This window comes from Mytilinidion resinicola, assembly GCF_010093595.1.
Source record: "Mytilinidion resinicola strain CBS 304.34 unplaced genomic scaffold BDZ99scaffold_16, whole genome shotgun sequence".
Lineage (NCBI taxonomy): Eukaryota > Fungi > Ascomycota > Dothideomycetes > Mytilinidiales > Mytilinidiaceae > Mytilinidion > Mytilinidion resinicola.
In genome coordinates this window covers 572,888-583,428 of record NW_022985452.1, presented here as the reverse complement: position 1 = coordinate 583,428, position 10,541 = coordinate 572,888, and positions in this window count along the sequence as shown.

The following is a 10,541-nucleotide window of genomic DNA, read 5'->3' as shown; positions in this document are numbered from 1 at the left end:
AGGAATAGTTTAGCCCTAGAACTTTAGATAGAAGTAGTTTAACTCTAAAACTTTAGATAGGGCTTTAAATATACTTTGCGCAAATTTGCCTTCTTTTATATCTCTACTTTTTTTAAGGCTTACTAGCTAGATCTTATAAAAGTAATAGAGGGCTACTATTTTTAGGTAGCTGCTTACCCGCCCTAATATATTTATGCCTAAACTATTCTAGGCTAATATAGCCCGCTTTATAGGGTTATAAACTAATCTTATTTTATTTTATTTTATTTAGTCTAATACCCTACTATAGCCTATTAAATATAATACCTTCTACTTAGGCTTAAAAAATCCTTCGCTACTTTAAACCCTTAGAAACGCGTGTACTATAGGATAGTATAGAAAAGACTAATATAATTACGCCTAATAATACTTAAGAATATATATTTGCCTTTAGTTATAACAACTTTAATTATTCTACGCCTATTCTAAACCTCTAGTTCGTATTTTTCCTATAACTTAAAAGTAGCTTAGCAGTTTCTAGATAAACACCCCTCTATTATAGCGGGGAAAATAACTTTATATAAGCTTATAGTGCTTAGGAATAGTAGTATTAAAAAGACAGCTTTAACTATTTAGGTGGGTTCCCTCTATACCTGCTAAATACCAACCGCTAACTGTATTTCTAGCTAACCCTAAACTACTTTATTAAAATATATAATCTAACTATTAAGAACTTATACTATAAGTAAGTATAGATTAATTCCTAGTTATATATATTAGAAGTACTTAATATAGCAGGCTAAGAAGAATATATTGCGCTGGGAAACTAGTAGATATAGAACGGTAAAGGCTTTATACTAGTCTATAGCATCTTTTCTTAGTTATTCTTTATATATATTTAGAAATTTCACTACTAAATTTAGCGGGTTAAGGAATTACCGCTATCTAAATTACTAATATACCCCGGCTTACTGTTAAGGGCATTATTAAATAGCTCTACTTTTAGCCTAGCACTAGTTATACTAGTAGGTAATAAGTATAATAGGGTATTAAAACGCGAAGTCTTAATATAGAAAGGCAGCGTACTTACTTATAAGCTAGAATATAACTTTATAAAGGCTTTCGCTAAAAACTGCGTAAATATTAAAAAGGCCTTCTATAATATTATCTAATAGCTAAAGCGGTAATATTATAGCCAGGGCTATAAGCTATTAAAAGCAGATAAATTAGATAGGAAAACTTAAAGAAATAGTTATAGTAATCGCGTTAGATCCGGTTAAAACAGTGCCTGTACCGGAGGCTTACTAGGAAAGTATAGAACTAAAAAAAAATAGAAAGTATATAATTCTTTAAGCAACTTACACGCCGTTCTATTCTATAGCAGCACTACTATTACGCTTAGCCTTATTAGTTTTATTAGAAGGAGATTTACGCAAAAAGCCCTTAAAAGCACCTTATTATATTAGATATTTAAATTATATATAAGATTAAGTTATTCCCTTTATATAGTTAACTTTTTCTATATAGCAAGAAGGCTATTAATTATAGATATATTTACGAAACAGATAGTAGCGCTATATTTTAGTTAGACCCTGTTATACTTTAATTCTATATTAGTATTATTTATCCCGGCTAATATATATATATTAGTATAATAGCGTATATAAAAAAAAATATATAGCTAGGGGTGTTATATAACTAATTAAGCTATTTTAGCGGGGAAAAATCTATAGCCTAATTAGCGGCCTACCTAAAATAATAAAACTCTATCCTTTTTTTATAAATAAGTAACGTATTCCACAAGCGAGCCGTCTACCTAAGCAAGCCGTCTACTTTATTATAAAAACCGGCCTTAAACGTTAATTGCTCTACAACGCTAATAGATATTAACTATATATAACTTATAGCCTAATCTGCAGCAACCTCTATATTATTTTTGCACGTACGAATATTATGCCCTAGTATAACGGGTCGTCTCTTCTATACCTTCCAAGTGTTTTACACTACAGCAGGGTATAGGCAAGTTGTTGTCGGGGTGCAATAGTCTTTAAAAGGTAAGGCAATAATTAATTAAGGTCTAAGACGGGGTGGTTACTTCCAATAGGTAATATTAAAGTCTTAAGTTGAATATAAGGTTCCTATCTATGCAAAGGAGCGTCTCTATATATAAAAGCTCCGTCCTAAAAAATCTATAGCTTAGTCTAATCTGTTTTTAGATTACCCTAATCCTTAAATAGTCCCTAGATCACCCTAATCCTTGAATAGTCCTTAGATTACCCTAATCTATCCCTAAATCGTGCTAATCCATCCTATAATCTCTATCCTTAGATTGTTCCTATCTACTAGCAGTCCGTAGGGGAATCTAGGATCCCTATGCGTCCCTTATATAACCCTCTAGGTCCCGTAACCTAGTTCTCTATAATTAGTTTTATCTGCTTTCTTATCTCCGTAAGTGCCTCTGCGCTCGGGTGGTTTATATTACAGGTTGTAACACTCGCTCCCCCTTCTAAGGCTTTCGGCCCGAAAGTAATTCTATAGTGGGGTCTCGGATAAATAGCTGGCGATGCCCTATCTGCTGGGCCGCTATTATGCTGTCCTGTTTCTTCCTTTATAATGCCCAAAGTTCTAAAGTCTAGTAAGTTCTTGCAATATACCCTTCTGTTTAATCGCTCTGCAAGGTTTGGAATTAAAATGCCTTTTTATTCTTACTATTATAAAAAAGGCCTGGTTTATAAGGTGTTAGAGGGTAATACTTAGTGCGGGGAATATATAAAGGTTGGTAGGGTGTGTAATATTTTTAGCATTAACAAAGCCGCTTATATATTGGTGCAGTCCATTACCGCGTGTTCCTGTTCTCTGCTAACATTCTGTAGTTTATAAGCTAGATACCACTATAGCTTAATTAGAGCAAGAGGAGGAGGCTGCCTATACTAAACACTATCGGTTGCGCAAGCAGCGCAAGCTCCTAGAGCAGCGTCGCTCTAACATGCTTCGCAGGGGTTTCTCCACCCTGGAAGAAATGGAAAAGAAGGATTAGAAAGAGGTTAAGCAGAGAAAACAAGAGCATGCCGAGCAGGAAGGCCTGCCTTCTGCCTCGGGGGCTGCCGGGTATTCTCTTTTCTTCCTGGGTGTGCTGGGCACTGCCAGCCGTCTGTTCTATTACTATGCATTCTAATTATATAGCAGTAGCATTCCTTCTCCGGGTTCCTTTAATCCTTCCTAGTTAGATAGCGCGATATTACTATTGTTCTAGGCTGTTCCGGATTCTAGCGGTAAAACTACTGCAGGAGTTCCTAACAGTTTGCTAAACTTTTAACCGGTTCCTATATGTTCTTAGAGGTGCTGTATCCTTTCTACTTAATTAGGTACTCCTTTTGCTAACTATTTTGCCGGGAATCTAGGATTTGCTCGACCTTATATTTGTTATTGTTGTCGACCTCTATATTATTTTCTAGCTTGGCGTTTAGTAGTGCGGGTTCTAGTAGCAATATATAGAAGACCGGGTGTATTTTTATCCTATAGGGTAGCCTAAGCTTATAGTTTACTGGGCTAATAATGTCCTATATTTCGAATAGTCCAATCTTAATATAGTCTAACTTTATACTTAGTTGTTTTATTTTAATATTTTTGCGGAGTAGATAGACTCTATCTCCCCTTTTAAAGGTTGGCGCAATACTCCGGTGTTAGTTGTAATATCTTGCTAACCTTAGCGTTAGGAATTAGATATCTATTAAGAGCTGCCTCTGTAGCTCTTTAATATTTTTAACTAATAGCAGTGCCCTCTAGGCCCTTATACTATTAAGTTGGGGTTTTTAATACGCCTCTAGATTAAAACTATAGTTTGTAAAGAAGGGCGATACCTTTATTAATTCCGTGGATGCACTGTTGTAGGCGAATTAGGCTATTAGTAGTAGCAATACCTAATTATCCTGCCTATAATTAATATAGCATTATAGGTACTGTTCTAAAGTCTAATTAAGCCTTTCCGTTTACCTGTCCGTTTAAGGGTGAAACGCTGTGGAAAGCTTATGCTTTGTCCCTAGTTATGCGGTAAGGGTCTACTAGAATTTTAATATAAAGAGCTTGTCTTAGTCTGAAATTATCTCCTAGGGTAGCCTGTGGTTGCTAACAACGTACTTTAAAAAAGCATAGGCCAGATCTTCTGCCGTTAATACTTTTTAGTAAGGGATAAAGTATGTATATTTAGTTAGTCTGTCTGTAACTACTAATATTGCGTTATACTTTATACCTATTATAGGTTTAATAGACTATAGTAGCTTAACTATAAAGTCCTATATAATAGATTTCTATGCCCTTTCTAGTATAGAGGGGCTCTTTATTAGCCTATATAGTGCGTGTTGTACTAACTTATTCTTTGCGCATTTGCATCTGTATATAATTTTCTCCGTTAGTTTCCGAAGTCCGGGGAAATAGAATGTCCTTGCAATTCTTTCCCGTGTTTTTTCCACTTCCTAGTGCCCGTGCACTGGTGTATTATAGAATTCCTTAACAAGCTCTTCTTATAAAGTTCTGGGCACAAATATCTTATCCTGTAAGGTAATAATACCGTCCTAGATTTCTCCGCGTTTTTGGTTTATAGGTTCTGGACGCAAACTTTGCCAGTTATAACCTGCTAAATCCCGGCTTTTTTAATCTACCTTCTATGCTGCCTTAATTTATTTATACTATTTATTGTCCTCGGACCTATAAGCAGCTGCTGCTTATATATAGTTAAATTTAAGGGTTCCTGGGCTTCTTTCCCGGAGTATAGATTGCCTAGCTTTCTCGGCTCCTTCTATATAGTCCGGCCTTCTGCTAAGTGCGTCTATATAAGCGTTTTCAGATCCCCTTTAGTATATAATCCTGAAATTAAAGGTTCCTAGTTTTTCTAACTATTTTACTTATCTTCTATTTAACTCCTTAGTTATAGTAAAGTATATTAGATTTTTATAGTCTATATACACCTGTATTATATATACTGCTTCTTTAAGGTAAACTCTCCACTAACTAAATGCTTCTACTATAGCTAGCAGTTCCTTATTATAGATATTATAGTTTAGCTTAGCTAGGCTTAGCTTCCGTAAGTAAAACGCTATAGGATATAACTTCCCTTATTTATCTAGTTAGTTAAGTATCGCTCCTAATACTTTATCCAACGTATTGCTTTTAATAGTAACTGGTTTCTATAGATTAAAGATTGCTAACACTAGTTTTAAAGCAAACCGCGCTTTTAGTTTATTAAATACGCTCTACGCTTTTAGGGTCTATCTATACTTAATATCCTTTCTGGTAAGTCCTATTAGTAGCTCTGTAATTTTCGAGTAGCCCTTAATAAACTGCCTATAGTAATTAGCTAACTCTAGGAACAACTATAGTTCCTTTAAATTTACAGGTTCTAGCTATTCTTAAATAGAGGACACCTTGCCTTCTTCTATCTTAATCTGTCCTGGACTAATAACGCATCCTAGGAATCCGACTTTCTACCTATAGAACTTGCACTTGTCTAGGTTTACTGCAAGGTTATATTCTTTAAGTTTTTTAAGTACCTTTTACACGTGTATTTTATATTTACTTAGTGTTTCTAAGTACACAAGGATATTATTAAGGTATGCCACTGCAAACCAATCTAGGTAGCCTCTTAACGCTAAGTTAACTACTGCCTAGAATATTACTAGCGCGTTAGTAAGCCCGAATAGCATTACTATATACTTAAAGTGTCCGTATTAAGTTCTAAAAGCTATCTTCTACTCTTCTCCTTCTCTTATCCTAATTAAATAGTACCCTTTGCGTAGGTCTATCTTTATAAAGTACTTAGCCTTATATAGTTAGTCTTTAAGTTCGGAAATTAAAGGTAATAAATAGCGGTTTTTAATTATAATCTTATTTAGTTGTCTATAGTCTATATAAAGGCGTAGCTTGCTATTTAGTTTTGGAATAAATATTACGGGGTAACCTGCGGGCAATTCTAATAGTCTAATAAATCCTTGCTTTAAGTTCTTTTCCAGGTATTTTTCCAGCACTTTTAGCTCGCTCTAGGCTAGTAAGTAGATTGGTCCAAACTGCGGTTATTTGCCTAGTACTAGGGGAATATAGTAATTCTAAGGTTAGTGCTTTAGTAATATATTCTAAACCTTTTCTATAAAAATTCCTTTAAATTTATTATATTCTTCTAGCATAACTAGTGCTTTTGCTGCCTCGGCTAGCTGCCGGCTGCTTAGGGGTCTAGGCCACTGTTAGCTCGCTGCCCTATTTTCTTTTTAGGCCTTTTTGCCTTTTAAGGTATCTATATTAATATCTTGTTTTTGCTTAGGCTTATCCTAGCGCGGGGTGCCCTTTAGTCCGCTTTCCAATTAAATCCTTACTTTACTAGACTTCTAATCGACTTAGGGGTTATACTGCCTTAGCTATAGCATACCTAAAATTATATTATATCTTGCCGTGTCGGTTATATCTATACTAATAGTTTCTCTGTATTCTTTAATCTGTATAACGCCTGGTCGAGTTTCTATAGTTACCTGTCCGTTGCCGTATTACACGGGTGTGCTATCCACTATATATAGTCTATAGGGTCTGTTTTTCTATCGCTAAGGGATCCGGTTTCTTCTAATAAAGTTATAGGATATAAAATTTCCTTGCGCGCTACTGTCTAGCAGTGCTCTTACTAGGTTCCTACTAATCTTAACTAATAGGATTACGTGTCTGTGGTTCTAAATAGGAATAGAGTTGGGCTGCGTTGCCGGGTTCCTTTCTTTCTCTATAATATAGGCTTTTCCCACTAGAGTAGCAATAGTTGCGGTTTGCGTTCCTTTATCTTTAGCTGCTCCGTAGAACCTTATTCTTAGCTGCTCTAGCTATCCTGTTGCTTAAGCGCCTGCTTGTTTTTTAGCTGTTTTTATAGCTAATAGTTTATATATTTTGTTTCGCAGTGTACCAGGCATAAGTCCTAATAGTATATTTACCAGTTTTTGCCTTTCCTATATTCTATTAGGTACTAAGGGTCTGCAACTATAGTAGCTACTTCTATAAGTTTGTTTTTCTTACCTATAATATAGTGCTCTATTTCCTTAAATAGTACTAGTTGCATAATAATATAATATCTTGTCTAATATAGGTACTATCCTTAATATTTCTTATATATTACGTGCTTATCGCATTTATTTTTAATATAAGATACCTAAGATATCTGTTTATAAAGTAGGTGGTTTCTATCCAGCCGTTTATCTTCCTTATTATAGACACCTATTTTACTAATAGGGTGTAAAGCTCTATAGATCTCGATCTCGGTTTACCTCCTATATAGCTCTAGCAGTTCTTACTTTAGGCTAATGCTAATTTCTCTATTACTAGACTAGTTTTCTAGTTCGCGATCTTCGTTACTATTATAGTATTTCTTACTGTCCTTAACAGGTAATTTGTTATTCTATTTTATCTAGATATTACGGCTTAAGCCTTTAAATAAGTCCAGTTTCACGCGGGTTTCCGCGTTAAGGGTTGGCGTGGTTTTTGTTATTCCTGCGGCTGCGGCCATCTTTTCTCCTTCTTTTTTAACAAGTTGTCCGGTAACTCTTCCTATAGCTCTTAGGAATTAGTAACTTGCTAGTTCTTTTAGCTCTGCGCCCGCTATAGCGTTTTCAGCCTCTTACGCTTCTTATTTTTTATTAAGGCGTGTAAGAATTTCTCTTACGCTTTGTTTATACATGGCTATAACTCTATTAACCTATGCTTCTATATCTAGTAACTTAGCTTTACTATTGTCTAGTAGCTCGGGTACGCCGGTTTAGGGTTCTAATTGCGGTTTAATTATCTGGAACACCTTATTTATCTCTAACAGGTAGTTAATCTCTATACTTTTAACTTCTATATCGGCGTAGTAGTTGTCTATAGGGTCGCTATTATACTCTTCGTTTCTTATTATAGCAATAGTATATCCCTTTACCTTCTGTATTAGATAGTACCCTATTACCTACTTATCTAACTAATAAGTAAAGCAGTTATTATTATAGCACGCGGTCTATAACATAGAATTATGGCAGTCTATATTCGGCTTTGTTATAACTGCTGCTATTCGGGTGTTCCTGGAGCACTTGTTTATAAAGTGTTCCTGTTCTCCGTATAATAGGCACGTACTATTACGTTTTCTTTCTTACCTCTCTTTATTAGTAATTGGTTTACCCTTCTAGTTATTACGTTGTTTTACAATATTAATCTCTATATAATCTCCGTAGTTGCGATTAGTTACTCTTAGCTTTGGTCTAGCTAGTTGGGCGTAAGAATAAAGTCCTCTCTTATCTGCCTGTTCTAGTTGTCGCTTATATTATTAACTGTTAATTTATATTACTATTTTCTTAAGTTTATAGAGTATTAGAGGCCTTTCGCCTTATGCAATTTTATTCTTAATATCTTCTTTAAGACTTCTATAGTACTATACTTATAGAGCTTTATCTCCTTATAATAGCTTAAACGCGATTTATATAAATTCTAAAGTATAGCAGCTGGTTAAGCCCTTCTATTTTAGAACTACTATTTTTTGTTCTACTATCTGTTCTTTATCGGTGTCTCTAAAGGTTATCTAAAGTGCTAACTTAAAGTATCTATAGTCGCTAAACATAATATTAGTTTCTAGTTTCCGATTATCTGCGTCGGCGTTGCCGAGCTAGTCTATAAGCATTAGGTTAAACTAGTTAAACGCTTTTTTTTTTAAGAAGGTGGCTGCCATGCAGACCTTATCCAATTTAAATTTAAGGTTACTTTGGTTTATGCGCAGGTATAGCCTTATCTGCGTTATAAACGCTCTTAAAGCTCCTCTTTCCCTAGTAAACTCTTCGGGCTTATTTATTTTATAGCCTCTATAGCTAACTATTTTAGTAGTAGTAAGCTCTTCTTAGACAGTCTAGAGATTTCCCTATAGGGCTATAATCTCCTTATCCTTAGTATTACTAGCTTCTTCTAGTGTTTATATTTGTGTAAGCAACGCCTGTATACGTGTTGCTACCTTAGTTATAGTTAGGGTTAGTCTAGCAGTTATACTACCTAAAGGGGTTAGTAGGGCTATTTTAATTAATTGTTTATATATAACTCCTTTAATATAGCAGTGTTTAAAGTATAACAGGTTGTTTCTTCTATACCTTCTAAGTGTTTTACACTATAGCAGGGTATAGGCAAGTTGTTATTAGGGTGCAATAGTTTTTAAAAGGTAAGGCAATAATTAATTAAGGTCTAAAACGGGGTAGTTACTTCTAATAGGTAATATTAAAGTCTTAAGTTAAATATAAGGTTCCTATCTATGCAAAGAAGCGTCTCTATATACGAAAGCTCCGTCCTAAGAAATCTATAGCTTAGTCTAATCCGTTCTTAGATTACCCTAATCCTTAAATAGTCCCTAGATTACCCTAATCCTCGAATAGTCCTTAGATTACCCTAATCTATCCCTAAATTATACTAATCTATCCCGTAATCTCTATTCTTAGATTATTCCTATCTACCAGCAGTCCGTGGGGGAATCTAGGATCCCTATGCGTCCCTTATATAACCCTCTAGGTCCCGTGACCTGGTTCTCTGTAATTAGTCTTATCTGCTTTCTTATCTCCGCGAGTGCCTCTACGCTCGGGTGGTTCGTATTACGGGTTGTAATACCTAGCTCGCCGCAGCGTCTACAGCGCCGCGCGCTCCCGCTAGAATCTGCCCCGCCTTGCTGCCTTTTGCTTTAGGCGTTCTTATTAAGTCTTTAAGCAGCTATTTAAGAGCCTGCTTCTATTATTAAAGTTCCTTTTCTCTAGATCTACTTCTTTTTACGCGCCTTATACTTTATAGCAGCTTTATTTGCCTTTTAAAGGCTGGCAACTGTATTATACAGTAGCGTAGCTTAATATATTATTGTTGCAGCACCTTTAGAAAGGCTGCTAAGCGCATTAAAAATTGCTGTAGGCAAGCTATTTTAATGCCTTTAAATATAATTATAAATTAAAGCTAATTAAAAGCCTAGCTTATAAGCGTTGCTTAGTGTTTTTAATTCCTATTAAGCCTCTACTACAGCAGGAGGCGACGGCGTATAAAGCCGAATATTAAGCTTTAAAAGCACTGCCTCTAGATTAAGCAGTATAAGGCCTGCGCCTTAAAAGCCTGTATAAATATTACTCTTTATAATTAAGTTATAGAAGGCTGCTTTAAATACTAGTAAGAACTTTAGCTTTATAATATAGTTAATATAGTAGTATATTAAGTCCTTAATTTAGCGCCTATATACCTTTTTTAACGGCGCAAAGCAGCTAATATTAAGCGGCTGCAGCAGGTGCAATAAATGCGCTAGTATATAGAAAGTAATAATATTATTCTCCTTATAAATCTCTTTAAATTCAAGCGAGCGGTGGCTCTTATAGCTATTAATAATTAGCAGCCGATATATACCTATAGTGCGATCCTTTATATACTTATTAAAATGCTGCAGCCAGGTAATACTAAGCTTATTTATTGTCCAGCTATTATTGCTTACTGCTATAACCTAGTCTAGTAGTATATTATTGCCCTTATACTATGCAGAAAGGTGGTACTTACCTAAAAAGATA